General features: G+C 40.3%; 1 protein-coding gene and 1 non-coding gene across 6 annotated transcripts in view; both read left to right on the top strand.

Moving 5' to 3' along the window:
* The window catches only part of cdk19 (cyclin dependent kinase 19), a 91719-nt gene that overhangs the window by 36565 nt on the left and 33458 nt on the right, over nucleotides 1-21696 (top strand). The window lies entirely within an intron of this gene.
* On the top strand, nucleotides 9208-9289 carry trnas-gcu (transfer RNA serine (anticodon GCU)). The gene has a single exon. It is a non-coding gene; the product is annotated as a tRNA-Ser (tRNA).

Genomic DNA, 21696 nt, shown 5'->3' with positions numbered 1-21696 from the left:
AGTCCTTTTCAAATATGTGATACGAGACGTTTCTGGCTGTTCAACCTGTTAAAGCGGTGAGTCTCAAATATTTGCTGGCACGCCCTACTTCATAAACAAACAAAGAAAAAAAACAAAAAAACGTTAATGACCCAGACGCCACAGTTTCAATCATGAAGAATAAAGAAGGATCTAAGTTGAATTTTAGGGAATTCACTCCATATTTTTGCCATGGCCATCCACAACCCACCTGCAGTGGTTCTGTGCCCCACAGGCTGAGAATTGTTATAATACTGCGATTTTATCATTCAGGCTTGGGCCATGTTCTACATTAATGTTCTCATGTTTTCATTCAGACATACCCACAACACTGAAGCATGAACGTATGAGCACAATTACCATAGGCGAGAAATGTCAGCATATCGAGTAACATACAATACATGAGATCAGAGGCTTATTTTCTTGGCATTTGTATGTCTATTATAGTTACTAGTTAGTTAGATAACTGTATTATATGTCATATACAGACAGATCAGTTAGTAACCTGTAGCTTAGAAACAGGATCTGTGAAGTATGCAGGATTATCTGCTATTAGATCCTAATCAAACATGCAGCCATGTTGGGCATTCTTTTTTTAATTAATATTAATTATTAAGTAATTAATGATGCTATGTTGTTGTGCCATGTGCCTAAAAGCATAGCCGCAATAACTTTAAGTAATCATTTTCTGTATGACTTTATTCATGTCTCTCACATTGTTGTGGAGGAATTTTGAGTCACTCTTTTTTACATAATTGCTTCAGTTCATTGAGGTTTTGGGCATTTGTCAGTGCACAGCTCTCTTAAGTTCCCACCACAGCATTTCATTTGAGATCTGGACTTTGGGCCATTGCAGCACCTTGATTCTTTCCTTTTTCAGCCATGCTGTTATAGATTTTCTGGTGCAAGTCCTGTTGTCCTGTTGCATAACCCACTTTTGGATAGCTGTCAGACAGATGGACTCACATTTGACACTAGAATACTTTGGTATACAGAGGAATTCTTGGGTGACTGCAAGGTGTGCTGTCATGTTCTTTTTTTAGAGAGAAGAGGCTTTCTCTCAGCAACCCCTCCAAACAAGTCATACTTGTTCGGTCTTTTTCTAATTGTATTGTCATGAACTTTAACATTTAACACACAGTCAGCATGGTCTGACCCTTCCCAAAACTGAGAAAGGCAACACAAGTAAATACAAATGTATTTTTTAAATGAAGATTTTGTTTATTAAGGGAAGAAAGCCATGCAGGCATACCTGGCCATGTGGGAAAGTTTTTTTTTTTTCACCTTGGAACTCTCCCATGGTTGCCATTTTTGCCCAGTGTCTTTCTTATAGTTGAATCATGAACACTAACCTAAATTCAGGCAAATGAGGCCAGCAGTTCTTTAGATGTTGTTCTGGGTTCTTTTGTGACCTCCTTGTGAGTCGTCAATTTTGATAGGCCGGCAGGGCTTTCAAATTGTTTTGCAGTAGCAGGGGGGCATGCCAAAGTAGCAGGCGCCTTATGACCGAGACCGAAGCCAAGACGGCAGCAGATGATATGAATAGTCACATGGCAGTCGTGAACCAATCAAATGGCTCAGATTGCCACGTGCATCCACATGACGCTGGAAATGGAGACGGCGGACGGCACAAAGAGATTTTCTTTTTAGGAAAATTAAAAAGTAGACGGCGCAGAGTGGTGGAGTAGGTGGAAAATGTGCCTGCCGCCGGCACAATTTGAAAGCCCTGGGCTGGTCACTCCTGGGACGTTTTCTTCATTTGTGGATAACGGCTCTCACTGTGGTTCACTGGAGTCCCAAAGCCTTCAAAATTACTTTGTAACCCTTTCCAGAGTGATAGATGGTAAATTGACTGGTTCTCACATATCACTTTTCTACTCTACATGAGAACTCAAAGCACTTTATACAGCATGCCTCAGTCACCCATTCACACACAGATTCATACAAGCACTTTCTATATCTAAGTGCTTTCAGTCCAACATTCACACAGTCACACTCTGATGAGAGCATCAGGGTTCAATATCTTGCCCAAGGATACTTTGGCATTCAGACTGGAGCAGCCAGGGATTGAACCACCAACCTTCTGATTAGTAGATGACCTGCTCTACCTCCTGCCACCCCCTTGATAGATGTCAATGACTTTGTTTCTCAGCTATTTCTTTAGATCACAGCATGATGTGTTTCTTTTTGAGATCTTGTAGCCTACTTCACTTTTTAATCAGTGTATAGCATCAAGTCAGTTAAACATTGGGGATATTGATCTGGTCAGTTAAGTAGCAGAGGGGGTTGTTAATCAGTTTCAGCTGCTTTGGTGTTAATGAAATTAACAACAGGTGTGCTAGAGGGGCAACAATGAGACAACCCCCAAAACAGGAATTTTTTTTCACTAGTTTTGCATTTGGGTAGGGTCAGTGTTACTACTGGTAGCATGACGCGATACCTGGACCCTACAGAGGTTGCACAGGTAGTCCAACTCCTCCAGGATGGCACATCAATACGTGCCATTGTCAGAAGGTTTACTGTGTCTCCCAGCACAGTCTCAACAGCATGGAGGAGATTTCAGGAGACAGGCAGCTACTCTAGGAGAGCTGGACAGGGCCGTAGAAGGTCCTTAATCCATCAGCGGGACCAGTATCTGCTCCTTTGGGCAACAAGGAACAGGATGAGCACTTCCAGAGCTACAAAATGACCTCCAGCAGGCCACTGGTGTCTCTGCCCAAACAATCAGAAACAGACTTCATGAGGATGTCTCTAATTTTAGAGATATTGTGCAAATGCAAAAAAGCAGTCCTAAATATTTGTTCAATATGTACATTGAAGGACATATGGTCAAAAATAAATCCAAGATCCCTCACAGTGTTACCGGAGGCCAAGATAATGCCATCCAGAGTAAGTATCTGTTAGACACCACGTTTCTCAGATTTGTGGGGCCGAGTACAATAACTTCAGTTTTATCTGATTTCAGTAGCATGCAATTAGAGGCCATCCAGGCCTTTATGTCTTTAAGAAGGTCCTGGGTTCAAATCCATAAATCTGGCTGGGACCTGTCTGTGTGAAGTTTTTCCCGGGTACTCCAGTTTCTTCCCACAGTCCAAAGACATACAATAAGTGGGGTTAGGTTAATTGATGATTAATACTGGTTAACATTGGTGTGTGTGAATGTGAGTGTGAGTGGTTGTCTCTCTGCGACAGGCTGGCGACCTGTTCAAGGTGTACCCACAGCTGGGATAGGCTCCAGCATGCCCGCGACCCTGAAAAGGATAAGCAGAAGAAAATGGATGGATTCCCCTTTTACATGAACAAATTGGAGTCTATTAAATAGATGTGATTCAAATCACTGCAGCACAGCATATTTAATACCTATGGCATGCTCTATTCGAATCTGAGGTCTAGCAGAACAAGCATAGAGATGTCAGAGGCCATAAGATCATTTGTAACCTTCACTAATGCTGTTTCTGTACTGTGATGAATTCTGAAACCTGACTGAAACTCTTCAAATAAACTGTTCCTCTGCAGATGATCATTTAGCTGTTTTACAACTACTCTTTCAAGGATTTTTGAGAGAAAAGGAAGGTTGGAGACTGGCCTAAGCTGGTTCAAGTGATGGCTTTTTAAGTAATGGTTTAATTACTGCCACGTTAAAAGACCTGTAGCACATTGGCCATTAATAGCGATAGACTGATCATATTTAAGATCAAAGCATTATTTAATGTTAGGACTTGTAGATGTTATGTTAGCAGTCTTGTAGACCTGGTGGATATTAAGAGCTTTCAAACAAGGACACTTTTAAACTGGAGGAACAGAAAGCAATCCGCTGGACATATACAAGGATCGTTAGCTGATTGAGAGATTTCCAAGAAGAAATAATTCATTATGTGAATGTACTGAAGAGCTGTTGAAGATTTACAGTTTTTTGTGGGACCACAGCCCAGTAGTTCGTCATCTTGACACAAGATGATAAGTTAAAATGTAATCATCTTCTGACTAATAAATCCTTGTTTTTCTCTTGTTTTATAAATGAGTCACACCTCTTCCTGTAAATCGTCCACCTCTTCCATCCATCCATTTTCTTCATCTTAGCCAATTCAGGGATGCCCTAGGGCTAGAACCTGTCCCACCAGTCATAAGCTAAGAGGTAGCGTCTAACTGGATAGGACACCCATCCCTTGCACGGCTAACACAGAAAGACAGATAACTATTCATTCTCACAATCAATCTAACGTGATTCTTCCCACGTCTTTGGACTGTGGGAAGAAACCAGAGTACCCAGAGAAAACCCATGCAGGCACAGGAAGAACATGCACCTTCTTGAATCAACAATATCCATCTAGAAGAAGTAATACAGGTTTCTCTTAGGTGAATTTGTTGAAGTACAGCAGTCATTAACGTCTGCAGCTTCCTCTTTGGCAGAGGCGTCAGTGGTTGTTGGCTTTGGCTCTCTGACTCTTCTGTATTGTCTGTAGAAGTCTGCAGTGTAATCCTGCTGTGGAGGCTGTGCTCCAGCAGTGACAGGTGGTTGCCCTTGCAAGATGCGCTTCACAATCTATGTCCTCCACTATTGCCTCTCTTTTTTTCATCATTATTAATTTTTTTTTTTTCTTTTGGATTATATGTAAAGTTCAAGGAAATCCCAGTAAAAAACACTTTCATTAATTGCATCACATTTGTTAATTCATAGCTTTGTTAGGCAAGGAATTCACCATAATCTAGCAGTTCTACCCAAGAATGTGGAATATAGCCTTATTTTTGTAGCAAATTAGTTTATGTTTAACTGTTACCATCAGTCTCCATGTCACATGATGGTTTTTTTGGCTCTGAGGTGATATATATGCAATATACAAAACCATGACATAAACCAACTGTCACTGTATATCAAAGACACCAGCATCAGTGGTTAGATGTAGTAAACACACAGCTGTCATCACTGCATTCATGTTAATTCAGTAATAATTCAGGCTCATCTGCTAAGGGCTTAAGAGAATTAATCTATAATAAAGCTATACTTCATACTTTAAGTATTTTCATAAACCTGTCAATACGCAATCAGACAGACTTTTGAGGTTCTCACGGTGATTAAAACTGATGAATCCTGCTTCATAACAGATGGTAATCAGGCTTCCTCTTACCTGAAGGCTGTGCTTTTATAGCGGTCAATTCATGGGTTGACTTTGCCACTCAGTAATGATAGTGACTTAATTTATTATGCATAATTTTTAATATTTCAAGCAAATACAGTATTATGATATTATGGACTGAATATTAAGGACTGGGGTTTTGGGTAGAGCAAAACAAGACATGTTGAAGATATGGCCTTCAGTGCAGCATATTTTCTATTTTTCTGAGGAATTATGCGACATTTGAGGCTATGGTGACTTTGTTGTGCACTGTGTATACTGTATTTCTTTTATAGCTCTAAAAGTTTTGAATTAATTCTGATCAAACTTTGTAGGAGTGTCCATTAAAATGTGCCTTACATCCTCTGAGGTCTTCAAGGTCAGCTTCATGATTTATTGGTCCAAAATTCACAAAAAGCCTGATAACTTAGAAACCATGATTCTGTGTGGTGTGTATTGAAAACATATAGGCATATAGGGCATGATATATTGGGATTCTATCTATTACATTACTTTGGACCTCTGACCTCCTCTTCAAGGTCAAATAAGGTCAAACTTTCATAAAATGTCTTTAATCTTTAAAACTCTGCTAAAAATTCTCCTGCCTTTGCTTGTATTAGCAACATTTAGGAAATGATGCTGGGATATGGGGATTCTCGATATCACATTACAGTTTGCATTCAAATATCATGTCATATTTGACCTCTGACCTCACATTTACATTTAAAATCTGCCTTTTTTCAAGTTGAGACCAAAATGTGTTCTATCTTTAAAGAAAGTGTTGTCAAGATAAAGAAAATGAGCCGCCTAGTTAGTTAATAAATATACTGTAGAATAATATTATATAATAAGCTCAAGTTATTCATGTCCATTTATTTTCAAATCAATACATTTTATCCAACACTTAATCCTGTATAATCTTTGTGTAATCAAAGTAAACATCTGTCGTGTTATCTGATTTTTACTGCACTACGAACTTCTTAAAGTACATTTAAAACGAACAACGTAAACAAAACAAATATTAATAAAATACAGTTCTTTTCCCTTCGATACTGCCCAGAGAGCGAGCTGCCTTGGTTTGCACTCTGGGAGTGCGTCTTGTTTTTATGGTAGTAATGGAGAGAGACAGAATATCAACCAAAAATCCAGAAAAAAGAAACACATAAACGTTATAAATTGATTTGCATGTCATTGAGTTAAATAAGTAGGAAGAGAAATGCTGAGTGAGATCCAAAAAACACCATCCCCACAGTCAAGCACGGAGGTGGAAACATTATAGTTTGGGCTGTTTTTCTGCTAAGAGTACAGGATGACGGGGCCATGTACTGTAAAGTCTTGGACAAGAATCTCCTGAAGATGGGCTGTGGATGGGTGTTCCAGCATGACAGTGACCCAAAACATGCCATCAGGGCAACAAAGGAGTGTCTAAAGAAGAAGCACATTAAGGTCATGAGGTGGCCTAGCCAGTCTCCACACCTCAGTCCCACAAAAGATCTGCTTTGAGTTATGCACTGCATTTTTACATGTCTCCGTTTCTTACCCTTGGAAAAACCAGTCCTTTTTTGAGCATTATTTTATTTTGTACGTGTTTTCATTGCCACATTTTTAGTCCATCTAATCACAAATAGAAATAATATAATAGAAATTTTAAAAAAGCATTGCAAACAGGAGCTCAGGTCTCAAGTCACTGTGCAGAACGCCTTGTTCCTTTCTAGCTAAAGACCACTGTGTATGAATCTGGTTGCATATTTGAGCTCGTTGTTCTGCTGCAGAGTGAATTTGGAACATATCAGATAAATAAGGATGTTGACATACGTTGATATAAATTGTAAAACCCTTAAAATACGACAGTGTCAATGAGGATTTAGATTGAAATCAAACTGTAGGGGTGTGGCATGATATTTTAATCCATTTTAAGTGATGTACCCCCGGGATAGAAGGCTTATAAGATGCTCCAACACTGCACAGAGGTTTGTACCAAACATGAATATTTTAGAAATCTGTCAAAAAACTTAAAACTAAAAATTATGAAATTATTTGTTAGGCAAATAAACAGAATTCTAATTTTTCTACCCAAATTTGAGCTGGCACAATGGACTTCTGAAGTAAGAAATTAATCAAGCATAACATTCAACCACTAAAACTAGTTTTTCTGTTCAGGAATGCAAGTAAATAACTGTAATTTGACATCTTAGTCAAAAACTAAATGGTATGCTTTGATTTTTTTTTTTTTCAGCTTTTTGAAAATTCATGGATAACAATAATTATATTTTAGTATCAAAAATATCTTTTTGATTAAAGATCTTGTGCAGACTACAAAGATAGAAAAATATTTTTTAGTAATTACCAATACAGTTAATTTAGGGCAGCTCTGGCATAAATCTTATAATGGGTGGTGGTCTAATAAAAGTGTTGAGCACTGTATGTGTACAGGGGTTACCCGTTAAGAGGTTAAAACCCATTTAGTTTAAGACCGTGCACAAGGTCTGTGGGTACAGACCTTGTGCACGGTCCTGATTTACTTTTAGAGGGCACGTTGTTTTCTTTGGACTGTTGGTTGAATAAAACCAGTTGTATTTCTCTCCCAGGTGTCAGATTGTATGCCTGCTCAAAAAATCCCTCCCTCGGGTCCCGATTGTAGCCTTCCCACTTAAAAACAGGGAGTACAGGAGTGCATCACTTCCTTGGAAAGTTAAGTTGTGGTTTTGACGTGTGGTTATGATTGATGAGTCACACCAAAGATTCTCACAGATGTTGTGCAGTTTGAGGTGAAATAGGTGTTGTTAGAAACGCAGTTGTATTGTTCTTTTACTTGCAGAACTGGCTGCCAGCTCTGACCAGGTGTCATGTTTCATGCACAAGAGGAGAAGCTCAGTGGTTAAAGGCAGAGTTGCTTTGCTTTGTCTTTTAAGCTTTAAAAGAACAATCCTCCCCTTCATAATGCATCTGAGGATAGCAAAATTGCCCTGTTTTGGATGTCTGGGAAACTAAAAATAAATGTGTCTTTTTGTCACAGCAATCTTTTCCAGAATAATCAGATCAGACCGTAACAGTCTCTGTCTCCTGGGGTGAAGTATTGCTGGTCTGTCTTTGCTTTTCCACAGTGATGATGATGAGTCCTAACAAATCCTTATTTTCTGCTAATATCTACAATAGTCCCGTGCTGCAGTGAATTCTTAGTCTCAGAATGTGTGGGTCTTTACTAATGTTTTGTCAAAGCAAAGCTATTGTTTACCACTGCCATTGTCACTGCAGTATTAAGACTGGACTCGCCACATATTGATGCTTGGTTAGGACCTCTTGGTGTGATATTTTAACACAGTGGATACCATTATGAGTAATTTTTCAGGGTAATTGTTGTGACAGGCAAAATTTTAATCCAAACCACAATCTTTTTAAAACCTAACCACGTAGCTTTTGGTGCTGAAACCTAACCGAAAAAACTGAAACAAACTGGAAAAGACAAAACTCCAAAATGGGAAATGAACTAAAATCTACTGGTTAACTGTCTTAAGATTTACAGCTCTGCCACCCATCCTTTCTCCACATGTGGACTTTATCTTTCTTTTCACTCAGGGCAGTTTGCTCTTGATTTCCAGTGTTACCATAGCCGTTGCATCAAGGCACCAATTCAGTTTAATTCAGCTGTATTTATAGAGTACCAAATCAGAACAGTCTGAAGGCTTTGCCGCCCATTCTACTTTTAAATATGCAGGGAACCACAAGTAAGCCAGCAGATACTCCAAAGGATACTTTGTACTTCCCATTAAAAACTTATTGAAGATGACTTTTATGCATCTAAACAAAGACATCTTAGAAATATGTATCCCTTTATATGTAAAAATGTTAAAAATGAAAGTGCACTTGTCTTCCGCTGCAAGCTCCTCAGATGACCACAGGGTTGAATTCAGACCTTTCTTCCTCTGAGGTAAGACTGTTTAGAACTGCATTGCTGTACCACCCTAGAATGTGAGAACAGTGAACAGCTTCTGTCCAAAGGCTCGTACAAATAAGTTTACTATGCAACACAAAATGAGACATAACCTGCATTTAAACACAAATGTCAGCTGTGTCTGACGAGGTGGCCGAGTGGTTAAGGCGATAGACTGCTAATCCATTGTGCTCTGCACGTGTGGGTTCAAATCCCATCCTCGTCGGTTAGCTTTCAATAAAAGCATTCTATTTATGTGCAGATATCTATAAATCCCATTAAATGTTATTTTATTTATATTTTAAACTTTGCTGTCCAGAAATATTAGTTTCTGTAATTGTTTGAACATTGTGTGGCTGTCTAAACACAACATTTCACAATCCAGTAGAATGTCAGTGAAAGAAGGGCATTTTCCTTATTGACCCAACAGCCTGGTATGACCTTAGATATGTGCAGATGACTGTTAGGCCAGTGATCAACAGAAAATTGCAGAGTGGGTAAACACATGAAGTCATCAGTGAAAATAGTTTGTTTCATCTTTGTACTTGTCTGAAAATACAACTTTTCACCTTTCAGCTTTCAACCAAATGTAGACATAGATGTGATAGTTTTTCAGATTTAGCCAAGACAATAAGCACTACATATGCATGTCAGATACACCAGTGGCCTCTGTGGTCACATTGCTAAAAGATAACTCGTGCTTTACATAATATTATTGTATATTATTGTTAACTTTGCCTGCACAATATATCAGTATTTTCCCATTTTCTAATATTTGTGCAATACAGGAGTATGAGCTGCATATTTCTCACAAAATATCCAGCATGGTGGTTGTGTACTCTTCAGAATAATTCAGAATCAGGCTATAATCACTGGAGACTTTATTAGGCAAAACTTGTTAGTACCAGGCTGGACCCCCTTCATATTGTTTATGCCAAATACTGACGCTACCATCCAACTGTTGCAGCACAAATTGAGACTCATCAGACCAGGCAGTGTTTTTCCAGTATTTTGTTCTCCAATTTTGGTGAGCTTATGTAAGCTGTAGCCTCAGTTTCCTGTTCTTAGATGACAGGGGTGGCAATCGGTGTGGTCTTCTGCTGCTGTAAGCCCGTCTGCTTCAAGGTTCAACCTTTTGTGCATTCAGAGATGCTCTTCTGCATGTCTTGGTTGTAACAAGTGCTTATCTGAGTTACTGTGGCCTTCCTATCAGCTTGCTGACCTCTGGCATCAACAAGGCATTTTCATCCATAGAACTGCCACTCAGTGGATATTTCCTCTTTTCCAGACCATTCTCCGTAAACCTCAGAGACAATTGTGTAGATCAGCAGCTTCTGAAATACTCAGATCAGCCCATCTGGTACCAACAAACAAACTTTTCTTCTACCTTTCTTCCTCATACTCGGTTTGAACTTCAGCAGGTCGTCTTGACCATGTCTACATACCTAAATTCAATGAGCTGCTGCCATGTGAGTGGCTGATTAGACAGTTGTGTTACCTAGCAATCGAATAGGTGTACCTAACAAAGTGGCTGGTGAGTGTATGTTTTATCAACAGAATTCTTCCAACAGGTTTTGTTTAAATTGATGTGCATTGTGCCAATCATCATTGATCTTTGTATTTTGGGCTCTGTATAATCAATAATGCTTGATTATACTTTTCACCAGGCAGTGGACTTCAAGCAGACTTCAAAGAAGTAGAACAGGAATGACTGCTCAGCTTTCAGGTCTCCAGCTGTTCATGTCCGCTTCAGAGTATAATCAAGGCCATAGTGGGGAGGTTCCCCTGCTCAACACACTGGGAAAACATTAAAAGCACTCGACAGGGTAACTCAGCCAACAATATTCTTGTGTGGAGTGCAGTGTCAGATTCACTCAGGTACAGAAGTGAGGTCTGGTGTTATCTCTTTCTTGAAATAATCTCTGACAGTCAAGTACCAAAAATGTATCACATGTCAATTATATTTTTTTAGGCTTGTGTAGCTGTTATTAAATTGTTAGGATGTTAGAAGGGTCACACACTTCCTGTTGGATTCCTGAATCTCATCCTCCTTTTATCCAGCCGTTGAAACAAAAAGATTTGTAGTGTTCTGCCCTTGGCATTGCGGGAAAGCCACAACAGTTTGATCTGGATTTTTTGTTTTGTTTTGGTGACTGAATGTTGGTGCAGTCATGTGCTTTAAATGTAATACCTTTAAAACAGGTTTTAGAATATTCTGCTCCAACTAACTTACTTTCTTCATGTACATGAATGTAAATATAGCAAGTAGGAGAAAGTCCTTCACAACATTTATTTCTCAGTAGGGCAAGCCTCATGGCTCTTGTTTCCTAAAAGTTACCCCAGAAGTTTGTCTTGCTCAAAAACACACAAGACTTGCCCAGCAGAACAAAGGAGTCTTTGTGCCTCCCAAGCCACCACCTTGCTTCGTTTAGCACACTGTGTACTTCAACTAACATGCTGCATGAACTTGACTTGAGACAGGAAGGGTGGAGGGAGCCTGGTTTGGCTGCAAAATATTTCGGGTTTTGGAGCAGTAATGACCAAAATCCTTTAGATCTTTTCATGTTGATGTGCAGGTTTTGGATGCAAGACAAGAACAATGAAACCAATGTTTAAGTTTTCAGATTTGTTAAATTTGACCTCAAATGCTCTTTGGGTCTCTTTCCTAGTTGTGAGTTATCTCGTTTCTCCCTCCACTCCCGATGATCTGGGCACAGGGAAAGAATCAGGTTAGAAGCAAACCAGACAGCACAGAAAGAATTGCAGGTGTGGTGCGTGAGCAAGCCAAACTAACTCTTTCTTAGTCAACGATCCAACGAAGACTAGATGCCACTTGTCTGCTTAAATAGAAGTCATGATGAGCACATCAGGAACAGGTGCGTGAGCCAGCCTCCAGCAACAGCCGGCTCAGCGGGCGGAGACCAAGGCTAGCCCAGCCCAGAACCACAGGCCAGAAAACAAACACACAAACAAGCGAGAGAGAGAGAGACAGACAAACAAAACCCTGGCAGAGCAAACCCAGGGCCACCAAGAACCATGACAAAAACAGGGTCTGTGTGAAAATAAACCTAATAGATTAAAGCGGTATTAGGTGTAGCTAAAGTGAAACAGCTACTATCACTTTGCCGTTAGCGCTCTCCATGCTTAGCTGTCCTGCTAGCAACTGATATGTTGCTGCTGTGTGGTGGTGTTATAAAGAGCATACAGTACACTCTCTGTCAATTCTAAGGTTTTACATATCAGGACATAATCTAAAAATCATCTTGTTCTTAGCAGGCCTTAAAATTGGGAAAATGCAGCCTCAGATGACCAACATAACATGACATATTACACCGTGTCATTTTGTATTTTATAAAAATTAAGCCAAAAAGCAGAAGCAGTGTGTGAGAAACTAAGTACATCCTTACTATTTCCATAGGAATTAAAAGGATAAGTAGCAGCCAGGTGTTGCTAATCAAATGCACTTGATTAACTGAGAGGTTTTAGCAGTTTCTGTGGAATTCATGTGTGTATTAACACAGCGTCAAGGAGGAAAGACAGCAGTGATACAGTTGTTGCTGCATATCAGTCGGGAAGGGTTATCAGGCATTTTCCAAATACTCTGAAGTCCATCATTCTACAGTGAGAAAGATTCACAAATGGAAAACATTCAAGATAATCTTCCCAGAAGTGGCTATCTCAGCAAATTCACCCCAAGGTCATACCATGCAAAGCTCAGAGAAACTGCAGTAATTAGTGACATGGTATAATATGGCATGTGTTGTTGTTCATCTCAGGTTGTATTTACATTATTTTAAGACCTGGTAAGGACTAGACCAGTTTTATTATGTCCTGATATGTAAAACCTTAGCACTGACAGAGAGTACACTTTCTTTACTATGACGGTACAACTGAACTGAATAAATCGACTAAAGACACGGATCCAACTTTGCGAGTCTGGAATGGATCAATGTCCGGTTCAAATATCAGATCAGAACTTCCCTAATTTTCTTTGCAAAGTTTTGAAACCTCTCCCCCAAAAAGGGCACCAAGTGTCTTTATGGTTCGATAATGTTAGCTAGCAGTGTCTGTGTAAATACATGTCCAGCTAATGCTGGAAGTAGCATACTATCACAAATAGCTAATCCACGCTGGGTGTCGTTAGCTAACAACAAAGACTCAGTAACAATGACTCAAGAATTTGTGTGAGTACTAATACTAAGACATTAGATGTTAAAAAGTGCAGTATTTATAACATAAAAAGGAAGTACTACCTGAAAACTTGTCTCTGCAGGCATTGTTTTATCTTTGCTTGGCTTGATCACGAGGTAAAGTGAAGAAATAAAGTGCTCATGTTAGAAAGTAACATCAGAAAAGTTGGATGACATAACAGTTACTTAATTGTTGAGAAACAGGTTTTGTTTGAGAGATTCAGGAAATATGCCTCCACTCCCTATCAGGAATGCCAAGGATATGCTATGTTTCTATTCTGGATGACGAGCTGACGTTTAATAACAATCCATTTAGGTGAGGATCAAAAACCTCAGGAAATTATTATTGGAAGTAGGAGTAAACAAAGCAGGTTATACTGAAGTAGAGCAAGAAAATTAAATGTGTAAGTTTTACTCCACACAGTTTCTTTTCTTTAAGCATTGAAGCACTGAGTTCCCACACTCAGCTCTACATGGGCTGCAGGTTGCATAACATGGCACAGTAAGGTTTCACAGCCTTTAAACCTATGTGACATAAACAGTCTGTGTTTAGATAATGCTTGGACAACCTGGGTAAATCTGCTGCTCAGCTGTCAGAGACCATCTTTCCTGTGTCGGCTGAGTTCACCAGGGTGGGGCTTATGGATGGAGGTAGGATAGGGTGAAAAACAGGAACTCTCCATTTTGAATGGAACAGGGAACTCCAGACTGTCGACTGTAATGTTTATTTTGTTATTCAGACAACCATTGTCTTGTCACGCATTGTCTTGACTGTGCAGGGTTGGGTCAGGTTTGGTTTTGAACTATTTTAAACAGAATACCACTACTATTACGCAAAACTACTACAAATGCAAGTTAATGATTTAGTTCTTCTGACATTTCATCAACAACTAATGAGATAAATGTGGGGTAGAAGATATGAAAAGGAATCTAAGCCACATCAGATGGATTTGGTTGGATTTGTTTAACAAATTGTGGCAGGTTCTTATTTTCATATTTAGGAGCCATCATTATTGTGAGGTAGGCAGATATTATATTTACCCAAGTCACTGCTGAGAACCAGGAACATGGGCATGGTAGGCAGGCAAGCTTTAAGCAATCCAACCTTTTAGGGCAAATTATAGAAATCTCTTTGTTTAGCTGAACAACTGGGAAAGAACGCTCACTGCAGTGTTGGTAGGAATCCTTCATGGCACAGACAAACAGTGCAAACGACTTTTAAAATGTAAATTTCCAGCTCCATTTTTTTTTTATTCTTGAACTCTAATATAGTAGCTTTCACCATGCAAATTGGAGGCGGGTAGGGCTGCTGCGCTCACAGTCAGAGCTGCGTGCCTGAGATAATATAGAGCCAAGAGTAGAAAAAAAAACTGTTTAAACCAAGTGATTTAGGCTTCGTTGGTTGAGTGGGTCTGTTGGCACTTTAAGTTTGGTTGTCAAAACTAAACCAGGAAGTTGTCTGTAAACTGTAGGGACCTCCAAATGAAGCCAGCGAGATACTTCTAAGTAGGCTTGCTGTCTTCTTGTGTTGAAGGAAAAAATCATCAGCAGTACTGTAACAGTACAGAAAAACAGAAATTTTCATCTTCTCTCAAAATATGATTTTAGCATAGTAGCCAATGGATGGTTAAAGTGTATTAGTAGGACCAATAGTTTAGTTAATTCCATCTGTTTATTTGTTGTCTCAGTCATGTTATGTATTTCTCTTGTTGTCAGATAATAGCATGTCACCAGATAGGATAGCATTTATTGATGTCGCCTATTTATCTGTCAGTCTTGGCACCAAAAATGTAAAAAAAGACTGAAGAAAATATTTGTGTTCACTTAGGGTACAGGCCAGATGGTCTTTTAAAACATCTGTATCACAGTCCTTTAGAAAATATGACACAGTTGGTTTATTTTGTTTAGATTTCTATCAAAGTGTGCCAAAATTTGTCGTGGTTTAATTATTTTTGTGCGTTCACCCTCCCGCTTCTGTTTCACATCTGTTTTCTCCATTAAGCTTGACCCTCATGAATTGAGACATTGTTTATGGATTTTATTATTTCCACAAAATGAGTTGTTTTCCCTGTTGAGTCACAATGGCCTTTGTTTAGCTAAATGTCCTGCCCTCATAAATATTATCTTCTGGCATAGCAGCACTTGTGGGCAGGTACACGTAGACGCTGGCTCATATAACTGAGGGATGTTATTTTGTTTTTGTTAGCCTTCCTCCATGTTAAGATAAGTGTGCAATCGCTCACACAGCAGTAATGATGTACTCCAAGAAAATGACACAGTAATAAAGTATAATATTATGGGCTTTTATCATCTCTGACTACCGTATCCATGAGACGGGCTGTGTGTTTTCTGGTTCACATCATTGCCGTTCTTGGCAATCGCTGAGCAAACAGGAACATATTTTAGTTGTATTTGTACACGGCGTTGGTTGCAAAAGCTCATGGTTACTAGGGGCAAAATGAGCGCTGGTGGACGGGTTCTCAGACTCGTCTGACGAAATAAAATCTGGTAAACCACAGAACACATATGCACACTGACACCTGTTGCTCTGGTAAAGAAATGTAAGTGTCTGCATCATAGCTGCTTCTGGTGTGATGCATCCTTGTATTAACTCATAGTTGCAGCTGCATCCCACAGTCTAGTCAGCAGTATTTATACTGTAATAACTCCAAATGGCTGCTCCTCTGTTGCTGTACTGTTGCCTGGCTGAGAATGTGGCCACCACTTTTGTTCTTTGTGGATTGAGAAGGCTTGGTGGGTTTGTGCCCCCCCCCGGAGACAGAGTTGCAGTGTTTGTCTCTAACCAGTGGCAGGCACAGAGCAGCCTGCAGTGGATTTATTGGGCCGCTGCCTGCCACCTGCCCAAGAAAAGTTAATAATCAGTCCTCAGGAGCAGGAAGATCCTGGGCACAACTGCTTTTCTTGTGGGCTTGTCTTGTTTGCCAGACCTTCTGCCAGTGTTATGCACTATTCTGAACCCTAAAATGTAGCCTCAACAGGATATCTAAGTCAGGTAAAATCTATTAGATTATTCTGCTTTAGTCTTTTGAAAAAAAAAATGTGTATGAGTAAATATGAGTCATGATGTTCAGTAGTAGGAATTCAAACTTTCCAGTTCCCTTTAGCTGATACCAAGTACTGATACCAGCGTTAAATTAATAAGCTGTAATTTTCACTATTAGGAAGAGGCTGCTAATCATTCATTATAAGGTTTGATTTAAACACTGCTTTAATAAGTTTATAAAATAAAATGTAGCAAATAAATACATCCAAGAATATAAATGGGCTTAGTTAATATATCTTAGTGAATCTAGTCTCCCTAACGAGCATGTTTTGGTACTGTGTAGCTGCATGGGGACAACATGCTAGCTCCACGCAGAGGTCTCACCAGGAGGTTCAAACCAGAAGCCTTCTTGCTGTGAGGAGACAGGAACAGCCACTGCACCACTCTGCCCCCACGCTTGTAGGTAAAATGTGAAACTGAAAGTTAAGTTCTGGGAACAGAACAACAACACAGTGTTCTGGCCACGCACACAAAAAACATGGCAAATGAAAACTGAGGAAGGTAGGTTTAGAGAAACGAGCGTAAGCTGGTTGCAATGTGGTCTCAGCTACTGAGTAACAGCTGCACTGGTCTCTGCCAAGAAACAAAGCAGTGCTTTAATTCTGACTCACACCACAGAAAATCATTTTTAACAGCTGCCTTATTTTAGAGGTCAGACGTAGAATATGTGTAAATTCAAAGTGTAACGTGATGATCAGTGACCTGAACGCAGAGTTGGTTTCTGTGTGACCTCGTTTGAGGTGGACTGAATGTGGTTTAGCTCCAAACACTCACAGACCACTGGGCGAGGGCTTTCTCTAACTGAGAAGCCGGGCACACAGTCAGTTTTTTGGTTCTTTATATTTCTCTCTCCTTTTCCTATTTAGTTCACGCATATTGGTCAGTTTTATTAGGCTATATTATGTCATTTTTATTCAGATAGAGTTCAGATCAACAGAAAACTGTTCAGTATTGTGATGACATTAAGAAGTCTGCTCAGACGGTGCTCTCTTTTCTTCACTTTAAAAACGTTCCCACTGGATTATAGACGTGCGTGATTATGACCTGTGTTAGTGTTTTCCCAGGACTTGGTGTTATTCTGTCAACAGGTTGCCTTTGATAGTGGGTCAGTGAAAGGTGGCTATGGTGTTTGGAGTGGTAATGTTTACACCATCATCCACGTCTTTTACTCAGATACCTGCAGTATATCCTTACCTACAGCACAGGAGTGTGTTATTTTTGTCACACTTGTGTGATCACTGTGGGAATAATTGCTGCTATGTTATTCTGTCAGTGGCATATTGCAACACAGTGACATCACAATCAAGGCTTTAGACTTGACTTATAAGAAGACCTGATCATGAGATCAGTATTAAAACATTTTTTATCAGTCTCTAGTAACCATGCCTACTTGAACAGTGTTTGAACTCGCTTTTATGTCTGTGCGATGTGACTGGATTCTTTAATCAGGTCAGATTTCAGTCACCCATTAGGAGCATAAATATAGCACTTTTATACAAAGCATTTTAGACACATTCACGTGGTCCTTTATTCTATACAGCACTTTATTTACCTCGCATCAGCAGCCAATTTAGTATCACCAGTTTCCCTAACATGCGTAGCTTTGGTCTGTGGGAGGAAGTCAGAGTTTCCGCAGGAAACCAACATAGGCACAGACAGAACATACAAACTCCCAAGGGATTCAAACCCGGAACCTTCTTGCTGTGAGGTGACAGTGTTAATCACTGCATAACCATGGATCCATCCATTGTCTTAGCTGCTTTACCAACTACGGTCATGTTCAGGAGCCTAGCAATACAAGAGGTGGGGTAAACCCTGGGCAGGTTGCCAGTGGTTTGATGTATATCTGAATAAAATATCTCTTATAGAGGTCATGCTTTTCTTTTAAATTTAAGGCTTTATTAATCCAGTTTAATTTCATGCCTATTTTTCCTGTCATCAGACCCTCGAAGGACTAAGTCATCATCCATGATGTGAACTTGTGCAACCTTTTCTGTAAAGAAAAAACAAAGGAATTTCTTTTTCGGAAAAAAATGCAAATTATTTTTGATGTGTGTCAGAATTAACTATGTCTGCAGATTTCCAAGATTTAGGAGAACTAACAAGTGAGAAATCATGTGTTCTGTCAGCTTAGGGTTAGAGGTTAGAGGTTAGGGTTTGGGGTGCCGAGACCTCAGGAGGTTTGGTTCTCACTGAGGTATCGTATCACTTCCTGCCGGAGCACAGTGGTGTTTTGCTGTGTCTTAGCTGTTTAATCTGTGTAGCTCCATTAATCTAGATAACGAAATATTTCACAGTGTAATCTTCACATGCTTTACCCAAAGCACAGTTCCTGCTGAATGGCTTGCAAATTATATCCACTTATTATTCGCTTAGTGGGTTTTTAGGAATTTGCTAGCTTCGCATAGCTCTTAGCTTAGCTCTTAGCAGACTCACCTGCAGCACGGTGTCTTCTCCTGTCCCTCCCGCACTTGCCTGCTCTGTGTGTCAGAGGTTTAGTTACTCCTCAGGTACCGTACTGGGGTACCATATCACTCCAACAGAGCACTTTGCTCTCAGACTGCTGGCTTATTTGTGGTTCCTCGGATACTTAAGAGTAGAATGGGAGGCAGAGCCTTCAGCTTTCAGGCCCCTCTTCTGTGGAACCAGCTTCCAGCTTGGATTCAGGAGACAGACACCCTCTCTATTTTTAAGATTAGGCTTAAAACTTTCCTTTTTGATCAATCTTATAGTTAAGGCTGGATCAGGTGACCCTGAACCATCCCTTAGTTATGCTACTATATACCTAGGCTGCTGGGGGGTTCCCACCTCTTTTTACTCTGTTTATACCCCACTCTGCATTTAATAATTTGTTATTATTATTCTCTGTCTCTCATCCACAGCATGTCTTTTGTCCTGTCTCTGTCCTCAGCCCCAACTGGTTACGTTGTCCATGGACAAACAACTCCATGCATGAACTGAAGCAATGTTGTAAAGAAGAGTGGGGCACGTGTCCTCCACAAAGTGGAAGTCCCAACCGGTCACAGCAGATGGCTGCCCCTCCCTAAGCCTGGTTCTGCTGGAGGTTTCTTCCTGTTAAAAGGAAGTTTTTCCTTCCCGCTGTTGCCAAGTGCTGCTCACAGGGGTCGTTTTGACTGTTGTGTTTTTATTGTAATTATTGCAGGGTCTTTACCTTACAATACAAAGCGCCTTGAGGCGACTGTTTGTTTTGATTTGGCGCTATATAAATAAAATTGAACTGAATTGAATCAAGGTTAAAGGTAGTAAAAATAAAGTACCCCCATGCCATTTTCCTGTCACAAACATGTGCCAAAGTTTTGTGTACATTCCTTGCTACTCAACAGAACATGTTTATATGCTTGAGGGCTGACAAACACACTGGGGGCATTTTCTTTTTGTTCAAACAGTTCCAAAGCATATTTTTCTTAAGAGAATGGCTTGTGCTGTTTGCTAATCTGCATTGTTTAAATGCATGTTTACTTGCTTGTGGTGTTCTTCTCCTTCTCTGCTGACTCATTGCTGGGTTCCTTGTGTGAGTCACTGTTTTGGTTTTTTTCCAGCTGAGGGATGATGCTTGTCTATTCAAAACTGGTGTTTGTGTGGCTCAAGTTTCTGGTTGGAAAGCACAGTACACTGACTGGCAGTAGCTGGCAAAGTATGAGAAGAATGGGTAGCAAATATCTGCTCTACCCTATTGGCATTTGGGCTGGCTGCACATGTTTCTAAATAGAGATGATGAGACTCTGGAGTTAATTAGATATAATGAGTAATTAAACTTAGCACAAAAGTAAGGACGTTTGTGTTTTTGGTTGATTATTTCTTTGGCGATCCAGGTGAGGAGTGCACTCAGACAGCAAGCACACTTCAGTTGAAACTGTCATAGCTGCAAAGGTTGGGTTGGCATCATGTTAATATGTTACTCAAGGGATGTCACTCAAGTTCATATGCTTGTGACTGGACATGAGCAAATACTTTTGGCACTATAGTGTAAGTTAACCCATATTCTTTGATCTGTGTAAACTATAGTCTTTGTATTTAAAGGTGGCATTGGTGCCACATGGAACCAGTGACCGTGAAGTCGCAGTTGATCTGTCTCGTTCAGTGTGCGTACCACAAGGTTGAAAGTGGTGTTATGGGGCATGGGGGGAATACAAGACCTAAGCCTGAGCTCATTACCACAATGCCCCATTGAAGCCTGTGGATTAAGGCTGTTATTAAACACGAACCTCATTTCCCCATCCAGAAGCCAAATCAAACAGCCTGCATACAATTCCAGTATTGTTACCCTCTCTGACATTTTCCTCACTAAGGCTCTTGACTGCCTTTAGGGTACAGTGAGAAATACTCTAATTGAGTTGCTGTGTCTTTATTTGGTAGAATCTCGATATCTGTTTTAGATCACGTGAATACCGCGTTGGGCAGTGGTGTTAGTTTGTTGCAAGTACTGTAATCCTGGATTTACTTCTTTTGATTGCCATACATTAATCTAAAATTGTTGTAATTCTCTGAAACTGAAAATGGGACAGTCACCTAAGTGACTGTGTGGACATCTGAGTCATAAAACCATGAATGCATTTGAGGAGAGACTATGTGAAAGTATGTGCCACTGTCCCTGTGTGTACATGGGTTTGACCCTTCGTTGTTACTGCAGCGTCCACCTATAACAGGGATCCTCACATCCAGGTCTCGAGGGCCCCTGTCCTGCAGGTTTTAGATGTGTCCCTGAATCAACACAAGCCACAGGAAGCAATGTTGTAAAGAAGAGTGGGGCATATGTCCTAACCGGTCGCGGCAGATGACTGCCCCTCCCTGAGTCTGGTTCTGCTGGAGGTTTCTTCCTGTTAAAAGGGAGTTTTTCCTTCCCACTGTCAGCAAATGCTTGCTCACAGGGGGTGGTTTTTTTTTTTTTTTTTTCATTTTTGGCCACAGCGGCTTTTCGTGACAGTGGAGAGAGACAGGAAATGGGGGAAAGATACAGGGGAAGACAGGGGGGTCGTTTCGACTGTTGGGTTTTCTCTGTAATTATTGTAGGGTCTTTACCATACAATACAAAGTGCCTTGAGGTGACTGTTGTGATTTGGCGCTATATAAATAAAATTGAATTGAATCGAATCAAATCGAATTGAATCCACCCTTTGAGATAGGGTGAGGAGTGCGGCAATTCGGACAGAGTAGAGCCGCTGCTCCACATCGAGAAGAGCCAGTTGGGGTGGCTCAGGCATCTGACTAGGATGCCTCCTGGGCGCCTCTTGGGTGAGGTGTTCTGGGCATGTTGTACCTCAAGGAGGCCCCGGGGTACACTCAGGACACGCTGAAGAGATTATATCTCTCGGCTGGCCTGGGAACACCTTGGGGTCCCTCCAGATGAGCTGGTGGAGG

Source organism: Archocentrus centrarchus, chromosome 24, assembly GCF_007364275.1.
Source record: "Archocentrus centrarchus isolate MPI-CPG fArcCen1 chromosome 24, fArcCen1, whole genome shotgun sequence".
In the NCBI taxonomy this organism is placed as follows: Eukaryota; Metazoa; Chordata; class Actinopteri; order Cichliformes; family Cichlidae; genus Archocentrus; species Archocentrus centrarchus.
The sequence above is the reverse complement of the archived record's forward strand: the minus strand, read 5'-3'. Positions and strand labels throughout refer to the sequence as shown.